The 27613-nt window shown below is 36.4% G+C and overlaps 1 long non-coding RNA gene across 1 annotated transcript in view; it reads right to left on the reverse strand.

Moving 5' to 3' along the window:
• LOC136717176 (uncharacterized) overlaps nucleotides 1-27613 on the reverse strand; it is a 110572-nt gene that overhangs the window by 82772 nt on the left and 187 nt on the right. The gene's annotated exons all lie outside the window — the stretch shown is intronic.

Below are 27613 nucleotides of genomic sequence, written 5' to 3' on the forward strand. Positions count from 1 at the left end.
GAAGAGAAACTTGCAGGTGATTTACATGCAATGTCAAGGGGAAATATACATCACTTAAGAGGCCTGACCTTTGCATTTTTCTGTGTCTCCAGTTAACATCCCTGTCACAGTTTTGAAAAGTCTCTCTCAAACTATATATAGAATGTAGAATAAGAAAGGATGAAGAAACAGGGCCCTGCATTTTATGTGACCACTTCGGCGGCACTTCAATTAGGCTAGTAATTCTATTAATGCATATTGGTGTCATTAATAGAATGACTGAGATGATTAAAGGAATATTAAAGGAATTGGGAGATTAATAATTAATAAGTGGTTTAAGTAGACTACATCTCCAACTTGCAGTGGGAGGAATGAGGTGCAGCCTAACTGACAATTTAATTAGAACCACATGTAGCCATTTTTATGTGATTGTTAATAGACTTAAACATTCTGACTCTGTAATGAGCTTCATTATTATTCATATACTATCAATTATTTTAGGCAAAGTACTGTTTCAACCTCTCCTACAAATGTCTTGTGACAATGTTTCCAATATTTGACAGATTGTGCCATTTTCAGTGCCAAACCTAATTTGTTTCTGTACTAGAATTTGAAATAAATAAGAAGTTCTGAAACAAATTAATATCACAGTTCAATATATTATGTGTTGCAATCTAATGTTGAATTGTCCAACTAATCTAGTCAACCTTTGGCATGACTAATTAAAACTGTTCCTGGTATTAAGCCCTCTTTTCATTGTGATAGATTTGAAAGTTCTCCAGTGATGATAACTCAAAAGCCAAAAACTAAATTAAAACTATAAGTCACTCCTCACTGTGCGATAATATTCCTCAGAATAAAAAAAATTAAAAATAGGAGGTTCTCATTTAATAATTCTGGGAATAAAAATAAACTTTCAGACCTTTAAATAGATTAATTCAAGACAACAATCTTCAAAAACTGAGAACATTAAGTCAATGGCGTAAATTCAAGAAAAGCAATCCGAACATTTTTTCCCAGAAACTGTTTTGCATCCTAAAAGTGATAAAGACTTGCCAGATAATCTACCTTTACTGCAACACTAAATGTGTGTGTGTGTGTGGGTGTGTCTTGCTTACTTATAAAAAGACACAAAGGATTACAATAAGTATCGGGCCATCGGCCAGTCCTTCCAGGTTAGGAAATATTTTCAATGCTATTATCTCTGAATCACATTGTTTCACTGGCAGTGACACTGAACATGATAACTCCCTCATATAAAATTCTATGAATGCAGGCATTACATTGCTGTCCAAAATAATGATACAAATTGGTGCTTGACAAAAGACAAACACCATAGCAGATTGCCTCTGATAAAAATCTATTACCAACAGAAAGGTTTGTCCCACTTCAGGAAAGATGTATATTTCTACAAGACATGCGATTTTGTTTTCTTCTTCCACATCTAAAGTAATCAAATCTCAAATCCAATAAATACATTTTGTAAACCTACGCTTGGCTCCTTGACATGATTCTGTTGCTACAGATATCTGCTAAATTGCTACAGAGTTTTAATTTCTTATGTATCACATTTCATAAAGGAATGGAACTATTAAAGGCGACCAATCAAAAAGTTGAGGAAAGTTGAGTTAATAAGTGAGAAAATATGTATTTTTCCAGTCAATAAAATCCCATTTTTGAACTGCTCTACTTAGTAGCTCAAGAAGTATCAATAAAATGTTCTGCAAATGTTTTTTTCCCCTTAAACTTAATCTCATCATCATGAAATGAAAACAGCAGTAAAATACATGACCTACAGTGCTAACTAGGAAAACCATATTAAACCCCATTATTGTCACAGCAGAAGCTTGGAAAATTATATGTGGTACTGCCAAACAATTATGTAACTATTGGAATATGTGTGAATGTTCATAAAAACATATGCCAGGGGCCTCCTTATACATCCAAGTACATACATTTAAAAAAACCTGCTTTCTAGTTTTTGATAATATTATCAATATGATTTAGGTATGACGATTCAGCATATGTTCTGGGATGCATTTTTTAATCATTAAGAATACAGGGTCTGACGTCTGAGATGGTCTCTCCTTCAGTTGCATCTGGCAATCTATGTCAAGAGTTCAGACAAGTTAGGGAAAATATGCCAGTGCAAGGACAGAAATAGTATCTCCTGAGTATTCAATTGAAGTATATGAATATTAAAATTTAAAATTAATTTTCTCTTTGATCTGCACACCATTAAAATCCTAGCTTTTGGACAGATTTCATCACTTTTCTCTGGGTATATTAGCACATTGCTGAAAATAACTTTTCAGCTGTAACATATAATCTAGAGCTGTTGCAAATTGCAGGTTTTCAGGCCTGTAACTATATTATAATTATGATTACGATAACTTCTACTAATAGCGTGCCACCGAACAGAAGTGGAAAAGGGCCAAACTCCCAGCTGCCCTCGAAGTCTACCGCTCTCTACTGTCCACATTCTTGTCCTCTCTCACCTCAGCCAAGAAGTCTTACTTCCAATCTCTCTTCGAATCCACTGTCAACAACCCTCGCAAACTCTTCTCCACCTTCTCCTCCCTCCTTGCCCCCCCCCTCCTCCTCCCCCATCTCTCACTGCTGATGATTTCGCCTCCTTCTTCTCCTCCAAGATTGCAGACATCCGCAGGCTCTTCAATACTCCACCCTCATCTCCCATCACACCGAAACCTCCCACCGACCAAGCTTCCTTTTCTTCATTCTCGCCTCTCTCAGATGCTGGAGTTTCTGCTCTCCTCCTACGTCACAAACCCACAACGTGTGACCTGGACCCTCTCCCTTCTCATCTCTTCCAAGCAACCGCTCCTGATCTTCTCCCCTTCATCTCCTCCCTCCTCAACACCTCACTCCTCTCTGGCTGTTTCCCCTCTGCATTTAAACAAGCTGCTGTCATCCCACTGCTCAAGAGACCAACCCTTGATGCCATCTCAGCTTTCACCGTCCAGGATGTAGGAAGTCACTTACTGTACTTGTGTAAATTGTAAATTGTAAATTGTAATTTGTAAAATGTATTTTGAATTGCTGTTTTACCCAAATTGAATTTGTAATGATTGATGCCTTGTACTTCTCTGTATTTTTGCACTTTGTTTGCACTTATGTTGTAAGTCGCCCTGAATAAGGGCGTCTGCCAAGAAATAATAATAATAATAATAATAATAATAATAATAATAATAATAATAATAATAATAATAATAAAATAATAATAATAATAATAATGATTGCAAAATACGTGTTAAATCTGATGTGCAGTTTACTGTTGGTAAATTCTTAGGCAATAGCCAGTCTTATCAAATTTGGGTGGTCTGTAACTAAAGCCTGTATTTCCTGCACTGTGCACTTCTCCACCTCGTCCTATCTTTTCTGTTAAGCCAAGAACCACAGCGCAACCCTCAATGTTCAATACTCCCTTGTTCTCAGCACCTCTCTTGCTTGGCACACTCCTGCCGCCTTCTGCTAAATAACATGCACATGATCCCTTTCTTAATGAATTTCTCTATGCACCTCCTAATCCAGGCAGTAGTTTTTCTTTGGATAACTGCAGCTCTCTCCTTGTTGGCCTCCTGCACCAACAACCTATTGTCTCCAAAATTATAAAAACATGAGCGGCTGTTTTCTATGTCTGGCTTCTCCTGTGTAATGCCATTTGACACCTCACTGGTTAACTCTGTAATCTCTAAATCAGATGTATCATTCCTCTCTATCTTTTCTCCTTTACTCTTCCCCTTCTGACCTTAAATCTCTTGTCGGTCCTCATACACTACCGGTCAAAAGTTTTAGAACACTTCCAGTTTTTACTAAAATTTAAGCAATTCAAGTTCAGTGAATAACCTGAAATGGTACAAAGGTAAGCGGTATACTGCTAGAGGGTAATAAACTAAATTAATCCAGTATATATTTGATGTTCTATCAAATACAGAGAAGTTCAGATCCAATTGTAAAATCATTGTACACTGTAAACAGAGGGTGTGTGTTGCTTCTACCAAAGCGTGGATGGTCTTGTTTTGATCAGTAGACTGTCTGGTTCCAGAAGATGTCATAATTGTCAATATTTTCTGAGATTATGTATTCCTACTATAGCCACACATTTGGCAAACAACACAACAGAGAAGAGTACACATGGAATTAAAGAGAATCTTTCTTCTCTCTCTCTCTCTATCTCACTCACACACTATGTTTTAGAACGCCGGAGGTAAGCGCATCGTTTGAACTGCAACAGCACATCCTGCTCTGTGGCGTAAGAAAGTAGTTCCATACAGAAGTGCATTTTTTATGACAGTCCCGAGTTTTTTTCTCTCTTTTTTATTTTCTTGTTTGTTGAACTGTTGTATATAAGCAATATCACACTCTCAATCGTGCGATATGGCCCTACATCAGCACTGCTGTGATTCGGCCGCAGATGTGAGGCCGTAGGCCGAGTGCCGTGCTGATGTAGGGCCATATCACACTCTTGCTCGTGTGATATTGCTTAAGTATAAGAAGCATATCAGATCAAGGATGATAAAATGTATTATGTTAGGTTATGTTAGTAACAATAAATTAATTCATGAAATAGTACAACACATCTTGAAGCCACACCAGGGTTTATTATTATTATAACAATGTCATAATTGAATGCTTTTGCTGAAGCAGGAACAGGTACATTTTGCAGTGAATGAAAGCTTAAATAAATCCATAATTTTATACCAGTGGGACATATAAGAATTATATCAGATTTTCAGCATCCGTTTTGTTGTTTTTATATGTCTTGTAGAGCTTTACTCAGAATACATTATTAGCCATTTGCATTAATGTTACTAAGCCGCAAAGAACACATTTAAAAATGTATTACCCAATCCTATAGAAGCAAGGAAAGCCAGAGAGATTGTTTTTGTTGCTAAGCAATGTGGAAAGACCTCTGTTATTTGTGATACAATTTGCTGTTATTCTGTCCATTTTCTTTCCATTTCTTTTTATTATTGAGCTGTTGTTCTTTCCAGGGATGGAGTGCATTACACAGTTAATGGAAAAATACTTGAATCATACATAATCAGTTTATTTTAATGGATTTAATGCAGAATAACTGATAAAGAATCTTCTCCAAATAGTATATTGGGCACATTATGAGGATTTTTACTACATTTTCCTTTGAATTTCCTTTTCAAGAATCACTAAAGTACTAAAGTAAAGCATTTTAATAGACACATGAATGGCTGAAGTTGATTTAAAAAGCTGGACTGGTTGTGAGAAGAAGGCTTGTGAAACGCCAGGGGATGACTGTCACTGGAAAACTATCTCAGTATCACTGGAGCCCATGACCTGAAACCACTCTCAATACACCAGGAGACCTTAAATGCCTGCAGCCCAATTAAGGCTTTTGACGCTGTTCTCCTGAAACCCAAAACTGCCTTGCTTTTAGATGTCAAGGTTGAGCGATATTCAAGCATTCATACTCGGACTTGTGTCAAATGTAAGCAAATACCTGTCGGTGATATTCTCAAGGAGACTTCGCTTGGTAAAAAGGAAAAGGAAAAAAAATTCTTAAAAAAAAAAAAAAAAAAAAAAAGTCTATACATTAACGTCACAAATGACCTTTTTTGTGCTGAAGCAGGTATTAAAAAACTATTTGTATTTAGCAGCAGTCAAAGCACAGAAGTTACATCTCTAAAATCAAGTAATTGGCATCTCAGCTGTATTTTGTCTCAACCTCAACCTTACAGCCGCGTGCAGGGTTTGCTTCTCATAACAGTCCTCAAAAAGCAGCAATAACGTGTAATCCAACATTTGGATATTAAGCAGATCAGAGGATAACATTTTATCCAAGTATTTTCCAGTTGTTGCATTAGACTGATATATTAGTTTTGGCACCTGGCCCCAAGACTCATTAGACCTAAGGTAAACCATCTGACTGCAGCCGGACCAGCGGCGTACCAAGGAGTGACAGCTTTCCCTGCTATGGTCAAAGGCAGTAGAAAAACCTGCAGGACAAAATTTTCCAAAGCACTGTGAAACCTCCACGTTTGCATTGATTAACAGTTTAATTGTGTTTGAAGGGATTATTTACCAAACTTGGTTTCTGCTTTGCACCATGTAAACTTTTTACCAAAAGATGGATGATGGACCATACCAACAGTCCACTTCCATAGAAATCAGTGTGTGTTTAAGAGTGAAGTGGGGAAAAAAAACAAAGCCATTTCGAAAGTAAAAACAGATTTTTGCTGCGTGAAAAACATATTGTTTGAAATCATGATCTGATTGACTCAGTAAGACAAATATAAATCAGTGCATGTGCAGAGTGGGAAGTTCTTAAATAGCTACACCGTTCCTTCCTCCTTTATCATGGCTTAAAACATAAACAACAATCCTACAAATGTATGGCTTAGGACCTCAGACAGTAGCAACAATGACAATGACAAACTCTTACACTACTTAACCCTTTCTGACCATTAGTATTTGTTCCCTGTTGTTGTCGTCACAATATTGCCAAGCATGCTGTGTGCCAGTGAAATTATCACAGTTGCTTTGCCCCAATAATCTGCAACATGTTAGAGGAAACGATACACTTCTTAAGGCGATACACTGATTTAAGCCAGTTTGGTATTTCCAGCAAGCCACTCTAATTTCCTATCAGCTGATAACATTATAGAATTAACAGAGGAAATGCTGGGATACTAGACCACCACATGACGTGTTGTTTTCCAAGACTTATGCATACGATGGGGGTGATTAGTAAGGGCTTTTAGTTAATTCACCTTTTGTCTATGGATAAAGATAAACTACGACCAGTTGTAATCTCATTAGAAACATTAAGTCAACTGTTGCCAAGCCACTTTTTATCTCACAAACAATTTGGGGATACTGAGGCAAAAAGCACATGTTCTGCAATTAGTTAATAGCTCAAACACAAACAGCAACTTTTAGAGTGTATACTCAGATAAAGTCCCATTTAAAAAAGCACTCAGAGATATCATAATGAAGCTACAAGCAAGTTATTCCAGGCAAAATTGTTCTACTTGTTACTGCATTGCAAACTGTGCTGTTTTTGTTATTTAGTTCTCTATTATATTCAATAGTATATGCTTGCCTGGGCTACAAAGGAATGTTATTTGGTTAGTTTCTGTAAGATATTAAGACACTTACATAAGTTTACTATAAACTGCATTTTTGTGTAGCTGGAGATAACTTGGTCAATAAAGATAGGTTGAAAGTTTAAATGATGATGCTGGTTCTTGGCAATGTCAGACCCTTGCAAACTCTGTGCTGGGGTTTTTCTGTTGTTTTGTTCCTATTTAAAATAATTAAAAGCATATTTAAACTTTACTTCATCTTTGGCCAGAGATCTGATATGGAGAAATATATGTAATGAACTTTGGAAAAAAAATAAGATTTTTATTTCCAGTTTCATATTTAGGATTTATCTCAGAAGGTGAATGAGTGGTCAAAACTACCAGAGCACCTGTCACAAGTATCTCATCCACATTATGTACACAGGCAGACTTTTTCATCTTTTTATTAAAGAACTTGGAAAGCAAACAATACAGAAAATATACTCAAACTTCTATACTTCCTGGCAACTGCATTATAATTCCGGTATAAATGCATCATGAATGTTACAACATATTGTTTTCGAAATTGCCCTTTTTACACAAAGTATTGCCACCAGATCTCTCATCCGGAAAAAAAATGAAGGTATAAGAGCAACAAAATATCCAAATCATTTAATTGCTTCAACAGGTGCTTTACTGTGTCACAGGTAACTGCAAACAAATTCCCTTTAATACTAATGCACAATTGTCCCTTTACTATTTCTATAGTTCTTTATTTGCAAAATGTAATGATGGGTGTCCCACTTAAAATCTGAAGCTCATCCAGAACTCAACTGCTCATTTGGCATTCTCTCTGCCCCAATCTGCACATGCCTTGCACCGCTCCGCTCCCTCCACTGTCTCATGATTTTGGCTCACATCCAGTTCAAGACTTTGATTCTTACTAACCTCTCTCTCGGCCAGATTGCAACGAACTACCTTCAGACCCTCATCTCTCCTTACACTCCCTGCAGACCTCTCCGGTCCTCCTGAGCCAGAATAACCCTTCTCCACACCTCTTTTCCTCCACTACCTGCTCCTTTTCAACCCTTCCCCCTAAGTGGTGGCTCGACTTTCCCACTATGGTCAGGACCTCTCAGTCGCTGACCACCTTCCAGCAATTACTCAAGACATTTCAGACTGTACTTGTAATAGAACAGCTTTTCTGCACTCCTGTCATTTAAATCCATAAATATCATACTGCAATTTTGTACAGATTGTACTACTGCATGTTTTTAATGCTTACGTATAATTGTATAGAATATATTACTGCACTTATGTAAGTTGCTTGTTGTGTAAACTAAGTCACCCTGGAAATGGGTATCTGCTAATAAATAAATAATTATAATATTTGTGACAGTATCGTATTGATCAGATACCCCTCCTTACCTTAAAGAAATTGACATTGCTTCATAGTTTTAGTAACAGCCTTAAAGGGTTGTTGTTGAGTTTTGAAAAAGTAATGGGAAGCTGCTGCCTACCCTCATGGTTATAGATGAGTTTCAAACAGCTGGGGTCTGAGCACTGTCACTATAGTGAAACCTAGTTCTTAAAATGTATTCCTATGACTCTCAATGTTTATCTCAAAGATATCCAAATCTTTTCAAAACAAGGATATTAAGTTACAACTGAGAAAAATTTATCTGCTGGCAGGGGCAGGGATACTCAGCTTGAAGGCAGGGAAAAAAACATTTGTTTTATTTCTGTTTTCATCTCAAACAAATTGGGTGATATATCAGCCTTTTTATTGAAGCACTCAACCAGATAATGCATGCAATAAAACACTTGACTGCAGTGTTTAATGTAATGCGTACAGTGATTTGTCTGAAGCTCAGTAAACCCACAGAAAACATACTTGCTCTATGTCAGTATTCACTTTCATATTTTAAAATATGTATAGAAAGTATAGAATAATTATTGTATGTGCAGAGGAATAATGAACATGAACATACAGTAATCCTAATAGCACAATAACCTCTCAGAATCTGGAAGGACTTTACATTTTTATTTTGATTGGGTACACAGCCACCCATTCCCAAACTTAGTATCATGCTAAAAACACTGTTGATTTCCATTCCAATGGGAACAGGCAAAACACATTTGAAGGGACATGGTTAATTATAATGTGGTTTGAGTGCCGGCACATGCCAGTCTGTCACACATGGATCTGATAAGTTTCCCCAAAAAACAAAATTTAAAAAAAATATATACTGTCAATTTAAAAGTTTGTATCCTTATTTAATAGAGTTAATTATAATAACGTAAAAAACATTTAAAATTGCTTCATCTATGCAAAATTGAACAAAGGAGGGCTTTTGCCATTTCAGAACAGTTCATTTTTAAATTGTAGTAAAGCTTAATTAGAAGCATTAATCGCCATGATACACAGTGGCTAAGGTGCTGTTAAAGTCAATCTTGATTCTTCATCTCTCTCAAACATTTTTTGCCATCTCTCTGTAGTAGATGGCAACTAAATATGTCCATTGTCTCCAGGGTCCAGGAATTATGGCCCCCTCCCATCTGCCCTACCTGGAATCTAAATTTTTTGGGTGGTTTTAATATTGCATTCCTTTTCTTGTTTGTTTAGACCAGCATTCTCAGAGGCTTCCAAGAAAAAAAAAAAGTCAAGTCATTATGATGAAGTACAGATCCTAATTCTCTGCCGGCTATTTACACTCAGAGTGCTTCCCAGCTGTACACACTCTAAACAATAAGGCCCATTCCCACAATTCATGCATGAAGAATTTGATCTCATTAAATAATTCACTCTTTTTCTCTGTCTATCAGACAGTTTAGTTTGATGTATCCTAGCTTTGGCTAATGTCAGAAAAATGCAAATCAAGATCCATAACTACCTTATGACAGTTATGTTCTGAGAAGTTTACTAGTTGGAACCTTTAAACTAAACCATGCAAACATTTTTTTTTTATTTTTGTCCTAAACTTTGCTCACATTATTCCAAATTGTAGTTGGCATTGGATATGTTTTGACAGCATAAGCATAACAATGCACTGTGTGTGTCAGGTATGGGTGAGCTTTAAGTTATTGTTGGTAAAATCCAGTCTTAATCCACTTATTTCTTTCACTCTGAAGCACATTTCTGAATCTTGCTCTGCTCACAAATAAATGAGTCACAGAGTAATCAGAGGGAGGAATTGTCTGTTATTAGGATAGACTTTTGGTTAAAGAGATGCAAAAACAAATGTCAAACCGAAAAGAGACTGTTTGTTGCTAAAGGCTGGGAAACACAATTTTGGGTGGCTAGTAATAAATAAATAAAATGTAAGCTTTAAGTATGTCCATTAAAAATGCACAAACATGTAAGCAAAAGCAGACAAGAAAAGGCTACCAATGTTTATTAAAAATATACAAATAACATACCCTGATTCATCATGTTAGCATGTATAAATATATGTGTGATTATGTTTATATATATATATTGCAGTACAGATGTAGAATACATTTTATAGTTCTTTTTACAAAATAATATCTGCACAAAGGGAATAATTACAAATGTGCACGATACTTAGATCCTGCTTAATAAAAGGTGTTTTCAAATTAAAAGCTAAAAGTTATGCAGTAATATTTTACAGGGAGAAATGTAAAGTGACTTTCTTTCTTTTTCAGGTTGATAAATGCTGCAATGAACATCTACTGTCTGATGCCTGAGGGGAAGTGAATAGGTTAGCGCACCTTCTCTCTGGTACTTGTGACCTCCAGCACAACACAAGTCAGCACTTAACATTGTAGCCAACATATTAGTGGTTTTGACCTAGTTACAAACCACTGAACAATATATCTCTCATATTTATAATCTATCAACACACACACACATTTGTACTTGCTATAAATACATGCTAACAGCTGTTTTTCTACTCTTCTGCTTCAAGCGGTGGTACCAAATTGTAAAACTGAGTAACAGAAGAACAGTTTTCAGAGGTATTTTTCAAATGTTTTTCCCCCTTCTCTGCTGCCCCCTGAAGCAACACAAAGCTCTAAATATTCACATGCACGCAAGTTTGCGTGTAAGGTTTACAGGAAGGGTGAATGTTGAACATAACTCATCTGCTTTTTGAAGTGATGCTTTACAAATCATAAGCTCAAGTTTTTTTTGGGGGGGGTTGCTGACAGGACATAAATGGAAAAGATGACATGTTAGCTGCAGCGGTATTGGCTCAACCCTCCAAGAGATGAACCAGACATGACACACAGAACCACAACAAGGCCACGAACCGTAGACAGGTAAAGCCGGGTTTGAGCTTCTAGCAAATGTTGCACATAGGACAGGGCTCCCATGGTGCTGCAGGAATTCAATGGGATGAGAGGAAATGTAAAAAGATATTGAGGCAACAGGCTGGAATGGAAATTACACTTACAGGGATGGAAAGAAACAAGTTTAAGGAAATAAGTGGGAGTGAGAAATAAAGGGCTTAAATTACATCAGACAAAAAATATGTAGTTTATATTAGTTCATAGATGGGTTAGTACAGAATTATTCCTCCACTTTTATTTACTTTTATTTAATTATTTTCACAACAGATTACACTTTTTTTCCACTTTCAGAAGGTACATTATGTAGCTAAGCTGCTTTCTTGTTTAAAAAGATTAGGCCATGTTCCATATTTTGATAAAGTAGAGATTCTTGGTTTGTTAACATGATGCGGTTCATCTGCTGATGGTGTTTATGTTGAGATTTTATTTAATTTTATGACGATGAGCCAATTTAACAAATGGATGAATGAACAATATCCAATGTGTAGTGTTGTAAGCAATTAGGATATATAGCCTAAAGCAGTCAAATATACTGGACATTTCATTATTCAGGTGAATTAAACTTAATCCAGAAATCCCGGACTGAATATAGAGAAACAAATACATTTATTGGAATATTCCCAGTGGAAAATTATCTTGATTAAGCTTGAAGGAGAGGCCTTCAGGTCCATGTTTTTGGTAACTGTGGATAGCACATAATCAGGAAATATTATTGATACATAGTTCCTCCTTACAAAGCAAAACATAATTCAATACAGTCCTTTAGTCAATCAAAACAAGAAATGCTTATTGCTTGACCCTTTACAGTCTGGTTTTCCATCCCACTCACTCCACAGAAACACGGTCATTCACTGTCCTCCATCCTATTTGTTTTTGACCTTTCACCTGTTTTTGACTCGGAGGATTACCTCCTGTTCTCTCTCTGCTTCTGGAAGTTTTGATTGACTTGTTTGATCGTTCTCTTCCTATCTTTCCAAATGTTCATTCCAGCTGCCAAGGTTCAACTCCCTCTCTTCACCTCTCCCTGTCTACACATTTTATAACATGTTTTCATGGATATCTAAATGCCTGGAGCTATCTCCTCCTGAATATACTTGCAGATGGAACAAATGTTAATATCGGGATGGTATTAAATTGTTGGTTTATTGTCTTAATTCAATTTTTACTTGTTCTACAGTTGAGCAATTACACAATAATGCATTGTAGGATACTAAAGATGTGTCAATGGTTCCACGTCATCATCAGAAAATGGATGTCTCTCGTGTTCACAATGAAACTGAAAAGATAAAACTTCTAAAAAAGAGGATGGATGTCTTGTCTTATATGTTCATACACTGAATATTAAAATGATGTAGAAGAATCAAGCCCTCGATTATGTGCATGGCTGTTCAAACTACAGTTAACAGAAAGCAACAAAGAAACACTGCAGTTTCAGAGATTGTACAACACAGCACTGATGAAAAATGATAGAATAACTTAACAAGTTAAGAAGTTTAATGATCCAGAGGTTTTTATCTCTGCTTTATCTCTCTTGTCAATCAATGTCTTACCTACAGCAATTTGAACTAGTTTAATCATGCTCACCATTCAAAAGATGTATTATTTGTACTTTATCTAATAATGTAGAGACACGGTTATACAAACAACAATAAAACATTGAAGACAACTAATTTGGTAGTATCATGTAAGGAGGGAAGATTAAGTAAACTCGTAAAAAATTTACTACTAACAGGTACCTAATCTGAAGGACAATAGGCCTGATTCACAAACCATTTCTGCATTACTGGAATATTTTAAGGCAGTCCGTTAAAACTGAAAACTTTACAACTTGGATGTCGAAGCCTGTAACAATAAGGGTGGTTTTTGATTCTGAAAAATGTGCTGGCCTCTTTTACTTCACCCTTGTTCATCCTTTATAATCTATTTTGTTTATTAAATTATCATAGCACAATGAGTTTCAAGCTTCTGAAATACTACAGCAGGGCACATTGACAGGCTACTTCTTGTAGTTCAGGAAAGGAAATTAGCTACTTGAGCTGAACTTGTCAGATTAGTTCAAACACCCTGGGAGGGAGGCTGGATGAGGAGGTTACAGCAATGGTGGCAAATTCCCCCCGCAGTAGTGCTGCACTGAGGGGCCAACATTCCTTCACTTTTGCCCTTCTCTTTGCATTTATCCTGGATTACTCGCTCAGTGAGAACAAAACGTGCACACGTCCAAGAGCTGCAGGAATGTGCCAGTGATCTGGAAAGGTAGGGGAGATTAAAGAACTACACGGGATTCGGACTGAAGACACTAAATGAGAGGTTAAATCCGTTCATTTGAGGTTTCCTGTAAAGACATTCTTGATTGACCTTTTAGTTCATTTTCATGGACTGCCCATGTCCCCCAGACCTGTCATACACCAACTACAGCGCTCAGTGAAAGTGCAGGAAAACCAAACCAAACCAAAACCTTGCATCTATTTGAGCCTACCTGAACTTTTATTCCTGCTCCCTCTCTATGCATAAAACAATAACACAAACAAAGACCCTAGCAAACAATCCAAGCTGAAATCCCGAATCAAGTCCAAGTCCAAGCAAAATGTAAACCTCTCTGTTTCTAAGTCACACACACCTTCCTGCTCCAATTCTCCCAACAAACAATGCATGCTATCTTCCTGCTTTTAAGCCAACCAGAAGAGTACTGAAGGTCTTGTGCTCCTGAGTGCTTATTCTTCGCTTCTTGGTGGCCTTTTTGTACCCCACCCAGCACAGCACCACAGTAGTTTTAATCAAGAACCCTCCCACATCTTCACAATTTGCAGGCTTTAACAGATCAATCAATCTCCCCAGAGCACAAGCCTATACACAATGTATTCATGGGCAGTATGTCTAGGACCAGTGGAAATGTATGTAAATGTATTTTGTAGTGAACTAAAATATAAATGCAACAAACTTGTAAAGTGTTGGTCCCATGTTTTACTGAAATAAAAGATCCCCATATTTTTCCTTATGCACAAAAAGCTTCTTTCTCTCAAATGTTGTGCACAAATGTATTTACATCCCCGTTAGTGAGCATTTCTTCTTTGGCAAGATAATCCATCCACCTGATAAGTGTGGCATATCAAGCAGCTGATTGAACAGCATGATCATTACACAGGTGCACCTTTATGCTGGGGACAATAAAAGGCCACTCTAAAATGTGCAGTTATGTCACAGAACACAATGCCAGAAATGTCTCATGTTTTAAGGGAGTGTGCAATTGGCATGCTGACTACAGGGATTTAATGTTAATTTCTCAACTTTAAACCGCCTCCAACGTCTTTTTTAGAGAATTTGTCTGGATCGGCGTGTACAACAGCATGTTACAGTTCCTACCAATATCCAGCAACTTCATTCAGCTATTAAAGAGGAGTGGGACAACATTATACAGTCGACAGCCCAATCAACTCATAAGGCAAATGGTGGTCATGCCAGATACGGACTGGTTTTTTGATCCATGCCCCAGTCATGTGAAATCCATAGATTAGGGCCTAATGAATTTATTTTAATTGACTGATTCAATGAACTGTAACTCAGTAAAATCTTTGAAATTATTGTATGCTGTGTTTATATTGTTAGTGTAGTAAGTAATGAACCAGAATAATAAAGTGTAAATTCCACCCATTACAAACACACAGACTATTTGTTTCCGTATTCCACACCCTTAGATTATTGGAGTTGTTATTGCTAGATTACATTTTAAATCCCTCCAGACCTGTTATGACTGACACATCTGTACATCTGAAAATACAGTCTTTGATGATGTAGGTTGGCACTAGAAGAAACCTTACAGCTCTAGGCCTATCAGAGCATATTGAGCATTTTTATTTGATCCCATCCTTGACGCTCCATTTAATATTGTAATTAATATGGAAACATGATAGGGAGACTCTTCCTTTACAGAATGCTAATTATGTGAACACTGTAGTTCCCTGTAAAAACTGGCACGTCTTTACAAAAATGAGCTGGCGGCGGGGGTGGGGGACTCTCATACAGTCTAGGGCAGGAATGCTAAATTATAATAATAAAAAAAAAGCTTTGTGTTATCCAAAGGAACAGGAGCACCATCAAGTAGTGCTCCCAATAAATTCTAGTTTACACAATGTAAAAAATATTTAATTAAACACACTTGTATCATGGAATGTATTTATTGTCTTTCAATAAAATCTGTAATCATCATCTATGCATGGCCTGTTTTCCTTTAAGGGAAATTCCTATTTCTGGGAACCTGTTAAAGTCAGCTTTGATGTTGTATGAGTACAAAGACTGTCAGGCATAACATTGGCAACTATTAAAACCACATGAGAGCATGTTCTTAATTTGATAAACCAGACCAAAGCAAATCTGAAACCCAAAACAAAAGGTATCTTCTTTTCTGAGGTTTTGTGTAATATGCATCTGCTTTATTATCTGTCTTCACTGCCTTTTCTATTGTCAGTTTAAATAAATGCACAATTTGATGGAATACAGTGTTGAGAAGGGGTATTAAGGTTTTATTAGAAGGAATATGGAATATGGAACAGTCAATATATAGATGAAAAATGAGCAAGAATGAAAGAGGGTTACACAGACAAAAAATCCTTGGTCACAAGAGATGACAAGAGAAGAATGGCTATCAAGTGCTTGCATGGAGGAGAGTAAGAGAGCAGACAGTCCCGAAGCAAATTGCTATTTCACAGGGATAAAATACAGAACATATGAGAAAAATAAAGCAGTATGAAAGAAGACAAAGAAACTCTCGACTGGAAAGGAAAGTGGAAAAGGTTGACTAACCAAGGGATATGGTAACGCGTGTATTTAACCAGAATCAACTGCAGACGTGAAGAATCACAACAAAGGACCGAGCATCGGCAGAGAGTTACAAAAACAACCAAAAACAGAGACGGAAAAAAGCATTTTGAAAAAAAGTGTCAAACAGAATTACACTTTAAGTGTTTAGTGTTGTGCAGAGAACAGATCTGAAACTGACATGGGATAAACCAAGAAAAGTGAGGTAGAGGGGAAGAAAAAAAAAGGATAACAAGAAACCTGGCAAAAATTCAGATGAGTCAGCACCTAACTAACAATTAAACATTCTTAAAAAATTCAAGAAAAAAAAACCTGTGGTTTTCAGTCTCTCCCAATTGCTGCCAAAAATCATTGTTCATGAGAATGTATTTATAACAGAGATACTTGTGTGACTATGTATATATACTTACATGTACCTATTCCATACCAAAAAAAAAACTTGAATACGTGAGCCATCTGTTGAAAAGCTACAGGAGGCATTAGATAGGGCCCCACCATTCTAGACCATCCACAACATCAGTCCCTAAGATTCTCCAGCTCTACAGCGTCTGAAACCGTGTCAGAGAGCACATACATAAGGGTTCTGAGAAAAGCACAATGCCATTTTCATATTTTTGAGGAACATGTGAAAATCATTACACTTTTGAACACAGACCACAGTCCTTTTGTAGTCAGAGTGAAATATTCTACTTTGGCTTAGTCTTTGCACATTGGTCCTGTTTGCAAAGCCAGTGGATGCTTAATAAGAACAGTAATACTCAGAAATGTCAAAAATCGTAACTTCTCTTAGGTCTGTTGTTAATGATATGTAAAAACAAAAGTATTGGGTCAGTAAACCTAATTGCAAATGAGCTCTTGTATAGGGCATCTGTTAAGCCTCCACATAGAATAATCTCCAAGTTGTGCAGTGGTTACTGTCAACACACTGTTATGTGAAGTGGCAACTGACCTTCAGGGGAGAATGGTTACTTGGTGCTTTTATAGGGGTATAGATGTGCCATGGGAGCAATGTCATTTGAGAAATACTAGAAATTCCGTACACAGCACATCTTGATCTTACCAAAGTTTCTTGGAGGAATGTAATATTTCATCTGATATATGTCGAGTTTTAGTAATTAGATTTGTGTGTATTATTCTCAAAAGTGTATCAACACTTTGAGATATGAATTGTGAAAATCTATCTATTCACTGGCCCATTGCTTTTGTAGTTTTATTTCTATATAAAATGATTCCTTTATGTGAAATTAACATGTATACAAACCATGAATAATATTACAATGAGGATACACTGTCTGTCCAATGCATTACCTTGAAAGACTTTTAATCCTGTGTACAGACTATTTTCTATACTCTTACTTTAAGAAATGGGCATCTCTGCTTCACTCACTATGTAACTTTCCTTGGGAAAATCTGTGGGTTTTTGCCTTGGCAGATACATATTTCTTTGCTTGTTTATTTGTTATTGGGGGGTGGGGGGTTACAATTAAGGAAATGTATGAAAATACAGGAGTATGACACTAGGTATACAAGGGAAGATTTATATCCAAGGGACGCCACCTCAGCCTTTGCCATTATCTTTTTCCACTCTAATGCACTTGATAGAGGTTAATATTTGTAGTTGCTGTAAACATGTCTTCAGGCTATGCATTCTTCATAATCCCTTGCTAACTTACGCCCAAATTTAATAGTCTAGAAACTCTGGGAAAGATTTGCAAAAGTGATAAACTTGCAAACTACAGTTCAGACAACAATTTGATGTTGACTGGGACAGCAAAATGATACATGACACAGTAATGACACATAATATTCTACATCTATTCTACACATATATGCATGCTTTGTTATTGTTGTTAAGAATACAATTTTATGTAAAAATAGCCACAGAAATCTAGCTATTTGGAATAACATGAAGGAATGTGAAGCAGGGCAGAGCATTATACACAAAAGTCTCAGTTAACCATCTACTATCCAGTGCTCAGAGATTTCTATATCCATTCTCTGAAGATTTTAAATCTACCTGAAAAGCTGCTTAAAAGCAGAATGTGTTTTTCATTTACCCAATTAAGTAGCTGATTATTTATATTAAATAATAGACAAAGAGCCTGCCACGTCTCTAATCATATATAAGAGCAGGGACTGTGCATTGAATGATCTCAGAGATAGTGAGCCAAGCTGTAATAACCCTCAATAAAACCTTTGCCAAGTGCTGAAAAATAATGTGATCTAACTTCTGGAATTAATCTATCAGTAGTGTCCTTAGAAACTCCTTGAACAGGAGTTAGGAATTAAAAGCAAGAGAACAGCAAATAGACTAAAAACATGTCTAAATAAGATATGTAGTTTTTCACAGTGTTTGCTTGATAATCATGAATCAAATGTAAAAAAGAAAATTCTTAACATGTAGTTTTTACTGACCCCTTTGTTTGTTAATCACGAGTCAGGGAACACCATATGTACCAAGTAGTACGTCAGTTAGTCATCCTGATAGGAAGACATCTATCTTGATGTTATGGCATTAAATGTATGAATCATAAAGGGAACCAGCACATGTAGCTAGTAGACTGCTAATCAGAGACACAGTATTAGCCACAGGAGACTGACATGAAACAAAAAATAGTCTGCATGTTTTCCCTTCCAAATCCTGTAGAATTTCTGGCTCTGTATTTTCTGGAACTTGCTAAAATCCTCCTGTGAGCTACCATATAGTATGTCGTCTTTATTTGCATTTTTCCATTTTAAGACTTAAGTTTTCCTGGCTAAGACACACAAACCGTTTTTTTTATATAATATCACCTAAAAGAGTCAACATGCCTGGTAAGCTTGTCTGCAGTTACACATTTAGAATTCATCACTGTTAAAAGTCTTTCTCTAGCTGCAAAGTGGATGCAAAGTGAGTCTATGAACCACACTTCTTTGAACCTGTCCAGTACGAGAGAATTGAAAGGTTTTTGCATTACGATATTTTACATTGAAAATCAATCTTAGAGAGAGTGCATACAAGTGTCTATAGACAGGCATTTCCACTCACAGGCAATACCACTATTTTGACACTGCATGAATGCTCCTGTAGTATCACTGATGTAGTGAGAGCTTGTAAAATGCATTGAGGTCTCACATTACATTTTAATTGATGTCGTATATGACTAAACAGCATATGGAAAGTTTTATTCCCATGGAAAACGTCCCATGAAATCACTAATTTTGATTTTTATGGGACACCAGAGCACAATGCAATTGTCTCTGACCATTTCCTCCCTCCAAAACCACATACAAAATGTGCCCTATATGCCATGTTAACCACTTAATATATATATATATATATATATATATATATATATATATATATATATATATATATATATATATATATAATAACATTTCCGGGAAATAATTCAGATAATGTCATTACAAATTCCTAGATATTAATTTTGCATTCAGTTAGCTGCTTTGCGGCAAATATTTAGGAGGAAAGTCTCAGGCCGTGAAATGTCTACTGTATCCATCAGCCACCTGTGACTTTCTGAAATGACCTCATTTGACTTGTGGTCTGGTCAACACAAAACCTGCAGACAGCTTTAGGAAACAAAACCCTGAACCCTGGCAGGCAACTTGACTAGGTTGTAGTGCATATAGAGGAAAAAAGAATACCAGAAGCAAGATAAATGGTAATGCAAATGGGCTTTGTTTAAAGAATAGCAATGCAGCCACTAAAGACAAATTTGTTTAAAATTATAATGGACACATTTAAAAAAGCAAATGTATCCCAGACTTTGTGTTGGAAAATTCACTCCCACAGGGAAAGAGGGGTCAGGAATACTATGCTGAATCACCATTAGAAAAGCCCCTAAAATCAGTGATGACCATCTTGTGTAATTTGTCTCCTTTGAGACATTGACTGAGTAATGCCCTGTAGAGGGGTTTAGTTTTCTTAGGAATCTCCAATTATATTCCAGACAGTATGTAAGTAACAATTGAAGTGAATGTGAAGTAAAGGCTGACCTAATATCCAATACCATTGGTAATCCTTCTCCTCCCATACTCTGTGGTTATACACCTTTATTCTTAGGGTAAACATCCCGTCGTAATGCTTGGCTTTCAATTCTTAAGCAGATTCAAATACTCCTCTCTCTTCACTCAATTGGTCTTAATGACCCATAACTCACCTTCCCTGGCTTTTTTTGTTTTTGTTTAGTTTGTTTTGTCAGGCCTGTGCCTCACATAGCTCTCACCCTGTAGCAACACCCATGTCTGAGTAATTTTCCTAAACAAAAAGATAACAGAGCATGTCTATAACATTTCATCAATTGTATACATCATCAGAACGTTAAACAACACGTACTTGACCTTAAGGGAGTCATTTCTCCTTCCACATAATTAGGCATGTATTGTATGGAACACAAATGTACTACGGCATTCTTAATATTTGTAGTGGGGTATCCTGCCTATGCTTTTTAAAATATTATCATTATCATTATTAATGCAGATACCTGTCCTTTCACTGGTGTATTAACTGAGGAAAATGAAAGGAAATCTTAAGGCTGGGGAAAATGAGTGGAAAAGGCCTGAAGAGTTGAAAAAAATAAATGATTGAGAATTGAGAAAGCATTTGAATAGCACTGACATACAGATGAATAAATGTTGTTACATTCACTACACTGTGTAAACCAACTGCAATGTATCTAAGAAAATGTCAGTTGTACCTTTGGTAATTTGGGGACTTTTCTGGTTAATAAAATTGGGTATTTCTGTAATTGTACACATACATGGTTTGTGTTAGTTGTATTAATATGCATTGGGTACTTTCAAGAGTTTAGAAACCTTTGTGATACTGCTATACATTTTTTAATACGTTGCAGTTGTGTATAGGGCTAGGTTTCAGCTCAGGACTTCTCAGCTGGAAAATGGGTACAAAATTCAAAAACTACAGGAAGTGAAATATTATGTAATTGACTTTCCAGATTTTATTGACATTTCAGAAGCCACTTGTTATGGCCTTTAATGGAACAAGGTAGAAATGCACAGACCTTGCCAAGGACATTCACACACACAAAAGGGATTCAGGTTATTTGCTAAATTCTTTTTAAACCATGGAAAATCTAATTTAACAGAAAGGACCTAACACTTGAGACATTCCAGCAGCCATGCACTCAGGCTGCACAAATGGTAGCGTGACCTGGGCCACATTCTGCTGCAAATACATGCCATGTCACCACTTCTTAGTGATAGTGCTTTTGATTATGCCAATACTACGGGCAACATTGTGGCGTAGGGGTCAGGGCTCTGGAATCCTGAGCAGAGGGTTGTGGGTTCAGTACTCAGGACACTGCTGTTATACTCTTGAGCAAGAGCTTTACCTATGTAAACCCTCCCCCCCCCCCCCCCCCCATCGTCTAAAAAATAAGACTTAGCAGACTTATATGCAAAGGATACAAATTGAATCTGAAATTACATAGCAAAGTGAAGTTCTAATTATCGTTCATTTCAGCAAAGACCAATATAAAGTTCATCAGCAAATGCTAAATGCTCAGATTACCCTGCTGAAATGTCACAATGGTCATTTATTCCAATAACTTCAATGCAAAGTGGTGTACAAAATATCCATACTAATGCATCCAGAATAAAGATGCTATGAAAAGGTTAACAAAACAAGGAAATTATGTTAATTACTGTATTTTCAAATGGGAGTGAGGACAGAAAGATGTCTATTACTTTGAGTACAACCACACATCCCTACTTTTCCTAAAGTAATTATCTATCTATGTATACTTATCTAAAAGCACTTTCAACATTTAGAATAGCAGCTAATGTGTTCTGTCAGTTATATTTGAGCAGGTTTAATGATATAACCAGCTGTTCTAGCTGTACAAGAAGCACCTTAGAAGAATGATGATAACAAATATGCACAGCCTTTGGCAATGTAGTTTTCTGTGTAATAAAACAAAAGGCAGGCTTTGTTTGACAAGTATGCCAAATAGCTCTCGAGTGATGACAACATAAAACCCAGATCTAAATTATTTTAAGAAAACACCCAGAATACGGTGTGGATCGCAGCAAAGAACGCGTACTTTGATTTCTTCAGCATTACAGCATACATATTCAAGAGACTTCCCTCTCACAGATTGAAGTACATTATTTTATTCTATTCTATTTTATTCATATTAATTAGCTGTTGTGTTGTATCTACTTTTAAATAGATCTTTAAAAGAAAAAATCCTGATAATTAAACAAGACAACAGCTGTAATCTCTGCGTAAAGCCTTGGTTTCCGAAATGAGTCAAACCAGTAATGTTCCCTTTAACACTTTCTCACCTAGGCAGCAGTCTGCACCTGGTGGCAGCAGCCACTTCAAATCAAATTCACCTTACAACAAAGAAAACATGTTTGTGCAGCAATCTCCTATTCTGGGTGCAGCTTGTCCTTTGTGCGGGTGTGTGTGTGTTCTTTCTTGCGTATGCTTTCTCCTTATTGTGCTTTTTGTTTCCCTTTTAATTTTGCGATTTGCACTCCAGGCAATTTTTTTGGCATACTGACAATTTTCAAATCTTTTTTTTTCAGGGGCTTGCTTTGTGTGGTGTCAAAATCAATGTGTGGCGTCAAAAGGGAATTATGTAATTCATAAATTCAGTCTGTCATTAATGGCTGTTGTGAGCATGGGCACAATGCCAAAACAAATAACCCCATTTTAGGTGTTATTATATTAAATCAAGGGTGCATTTATAAGCCATGATTTTTCAGAAAATAAAAACAAACTAAAAACATGCATCTAGTCAATAATACTAGGTATAGAGGTGCTTGTATACATGACCAAGGTGAATTATGTTTTAGTTTAATGTCTCACAGGTTGAGGTATGACATTTTTTGAATCCCTACTGTACACTGTAATAATTTAATGAATTCACCAGGACACTCCATTCTCATCTGTAAAGCAAGTCCAGTGTAAAGAGAAGAAACAGTTGTGTCTGCATACCAATTGTTAATGAGAAAACCATCCAAGTCCTGCAGGCTTACAGATCACATTCCCCAGAAGTGTACATGTACACATTATTTAATACCTGGTTCATACAAATATCTCCCTCCTATAGGAGGTGAACATGTTCTGTATCTGTATGATCAAATGCCCTAAAGTAAGTTGCCTTTAAGGAGATGTACTGATAAAAGAATAAAAGGCTCCAAGCACTTCCCACATTCCAATCGCTCAGAGCATTTTACTGGAAGCAGAGGTTCAATATTATGAAGAGTTTTCTTTATCCTTAAAGTGTGCTTAAAGTCTTAAGCATGGATTTGGAGATGCATACAAACATTCAGGGGAAAAAACAAAACAGAGTTAGAATAAAAACACATCGTCTTATAGGATTTCCTAACCTTACAAGACATGAATCATTTCCAAGAGTCCCATTGGCAAGTAGAGTACAAGAGAGACATCTTTGCATACCACAGAGATACTATCATTATCTGCAGGTCCTGGAATTAAAGTGTAAGCGATAACGCAGAGGAGACTTTTTGATTGTGTGCATGAGAGAAGGAAAAAACAAATAAACAAGAAAGGTAAGTGTGCCGAAAGAAGTAAATGTCATTCAGTCATGACCACAGTTCATCCGTCATACTTATTCTTTCCACTTTGCTACCCAAGACTTACGTAATAATATTAATAATAAAAATTGCATTCTGAAATCGTCATCTGGGCTTAAATATCAGAAAGGGAGAGAGGAAAGGCAATGATATTCCTGCAGGCATCACAATACTAGCAATGATATCTGAGCCCTTTTTAATTATAACTTAAACAGCAAGGACACAAAGATTTGAAGAAACAAAACAATTTTAAGATGCATTAGCTCCAAACTAAAGACATAATTGTCAATTGCACATATTGTTATTTCTTCATTAATCAATTAAGCCTTTGAGGTAGATTGTTCTCCAAGACAGTTTTGCACTCAAATCAGTTTTGTACAGCTCCATTAAATAATCATTTGATTTTCCGGAGGCAGTAGACAAAATGACACTGACTGAGGAATTTAACAGGAAGAACAGCTGCACAAATGTGTATAGATTAATCAGCTTTTTTTGGGAAACAATGAGAGACCGACTCTCCTGGCCAGAGAGAAAAGGAGTTCTTCACATAACCGTGTTTTCAGGTTTAATGCATTGGGCCTCATCAAATGCAAAGCCGTTTTGAATTAAACAAAGTATTTTCTTACATAACCCAAGAACTAGGCTAATTCAAAGGGAAACCCGGGCATACATTCTACTCCCATCAATCGCTTTACTGCTTTCTAGAGAAATTACGTCTCTGAAAGACATTACAATGTATGTTGGAGACATAAAGCTAATGTACTGAACTGCCACCATGTTGGATTTTGGCTGATACATTTATTAATGTTGTAAAACTATTCATGTGGAAAAAGGTATTTTTAATCAACTCATTACACACCAGTTTTCAGAATATGGTTTTGAGTGGGTAACCTACATAAGTAGCACATTTATAAAAAAAGATGGCATTATTTAAATATTTTGTAGAAGAAATGTGTATTAATATATTGAGTTTTACAATGTTATTGAGTGCAACCATGCTTTGCTAACACACAAAACAATTCATTCCATGTGGCGCACTGCATTACATTACAGTAAGTGTTCTACCAGAAGGAAGTTTGTGGTTGCAAATGGTGGTTAGACAGGCAGGTATGCCAATAATTTAAAGAATAAACATATGGGCCATATCATGTGAAGTGCCCAACTGCAGGATTATCAATGTGTGCATGTGGTATTTTCATTATCAGACTGAGCGAGGCTGACAAAGAGATAGTTTTGCACTGTGAGCAAAGACGCTATTGTCTACTGGGGATATCGAGTGCTGGTGAAAAGGTCAGTAGTTGACCATGAAATTGTCTGGGAAATGCATGCCAACATTGGCTGCTTAGCATAAAGGGAAGGTATTGACACCATCTTTTCATTTTCCTTGTATTCTGTCATAGAATAAAAGCACTTGGCTCATGCAATGGTTTACACTTAAATTTGAATGCAAAGCTATTGTTAAACTACTTGTCTCCTCTGAGAAAATTTGAAAAACAGGCATGTGTTCTAGGACAGCTCTGATGCTGACAATGAAATCTATGCCATGGACATTAGTAAGCCATACCACATACTGTAGTAATTAGTGCACAATCACCGCAGTAACCAAAACTGAAGTGTCACGTGACATTCCCTCATTAAATTCTCTCCCTCATTCCTATTTACAAATATTGGTACACCATGCCAACAAAGTCTGCAATGCTGTATATCACCATAGGAAACATTTGGAAACATCAAATGCTTGACTTCTCTAACTGGAAAGGTGAAGAGAATAAATCCATGATTCTATTTTATAAATATATGAAAAACAGCCACAAATTCCACAAGGTAGCACTGGTTGTGCAGGCATCTTTCATCCGGTTACATAACCAACTACTGAGACAAAAGTCAGTCTAAAAGTCTCCACCTGTTCCACATTTAGCCCAATGATCACTCTTATCCAGGTGTGAATGGGTAAAAGCAATATAGATCAGGCAGAAAGAACTAGAAGAGTATGCTTGCCATAAATATACCTCACAGTCCTATAGGTATGATCATAAAATGGTCTGTTTTGTTCTTGCATGTGGGCACCACATGTACGTGTGCCGCGTCAGCGAGGCGGACTCACTTAAAAAAACACTACAAAGTGTACATATCTAGATTTATAGTTACTATATCTGATGTTCATCCCTTAAAACAGCATTAAGCCAACATTTTATAAGGCTTAGCTTCGGGAGAACACTGGTTTCATGTCAAAGTCAAGCCAAAATTGAAGGTTTTCAAACTGTCAGTTGTATTCAACATTTGTAAATGTCTATGTGATGTCTATGCAAAGATTCAAACCAGTTGCATGCTGTTGAGCTGTTGCTTTTTCTTTTGCCCAAGAAATTTCAGAAGTCTGCTTCATTTGATAAACATTTAAAATAAATATTGTGCAAATGTATTACCTCTGTGAAAATTAATTTGCATTCATTTTTGGCATTCATTTCTGCTGCCTTCTTTTGAGTACAGCAAGCTTGATATTTCAGATTAGGTTAATTGCTAAAATATAATCAAGAAGCTGTCTGAAGAAATTTTGACAATCTTTTGACAATCAACATTTGTGTCCTTTACATCTGTGATCACCTTTTAATCTAGTAATGAATGACAGGCAAATTGATCATACTCTGGCTTTAAAAAGACTTAGGTAAAGCTTTGGTCATGAATTAGTCTAACTTTATTCCAGAAAAGCAAATGTCTACACAACACATGTAACTGTGACTCCTCAACTAGACTCCGATTATACTTAATTTGTTTCTAAGAGGAGCTTTTTTTTAATGACATGAATTCCCATGATGTTATATTCACAATTTTATGTTAGCCAATAATGTGTTTTCTGTTATACCCATTGGTTTATCCTGTCAGTAAGATAATGACAATATTTGACTTCGTTAGAAAACAAAATGTTGCTTTCATTGCTTAAACAATCTATACCATTTGAAGGTAGTCAACAATTGCAAGGAGGTAGTGAATGCACAATTGTTCCTACAGAAATCCAAGTGTTTAATTAATCTGTGACCTTTTTAATTCAAGGCATGACGTGGCCTGTTGGTGGGTTTGTAGTACAATTTGTAAATATGGAAAGAACAAATGAGGGAATGAAAACACCTCTGTTGAACCACTTAACTCTTCCATTTAATTTCAGTCCAAGCACCCCCGAGGGCAGCCAATTTTTTGCAGTACACCACATGTACCAGATTATGCAACAGAGAATATTTATTTTATTTCAGACAATAAAATCAGCAGAAGGTTGCAATCTCAGTTCCATTACAACAATTGCACCCCTATGTGAAATGTAATCGCATACTGGTAGGTGTCTTAATAGTATTGATTTGTTCATTTTATTTTGAGGATGCTGTTGGATGTGAAGTGATGTACCATTTAGGTAAATAGAGACACACAGAATGTTTTAATCTTCAATTGGATGATTATTCCTTTGCATTAGAACAAAAGTTCAACTCATACAATTCACATAATAGCAGCTCTTCTGGATGTATAATATGTTAATCCTGACCTGGATTTTAAGATTGAACTATTTCTAATTGGCTCAACGTTAAACACAGAATGGATTATTCCAATAATTGGCATAATTGCAGTGACCATGTATTTTATCTGGCTACAAGAATGTATTTTTTAATGTACAGCATTATTAGGTCTATATCTGATCACTGACACCATATTAAGTTGCTCTATTTAGCACAAACCAATGCAAATAAGATGAGTGCTGTTGTTGTTGTTGTGTAACCATTTCAGAGCCAGTGGTAATTGTGGTGCTGTTGTGAATTTAAGACATATTTGTCACCCTGACGCAACTCTACTCCAAGAATAATGCTGTTATATACAATGTTGTATATGATGGGTAAAGG

The sequence above is a fragment of the Amia ocellicauda genome, chromosome 21 (assembly GCF_036373705.1).
Source record: "Amia ocellicauda isolate fAmiCal2 chromosome 21, fAmiCal2.hap1, whole genome shotgun sequence".
In the NCBI taxonomy this organism is placed as follows: Eukaryota; Metazoa; Chordata; class Actinopteri; order Amiiformes; family Amiidae; genus Amia; species Amia ocellicauda.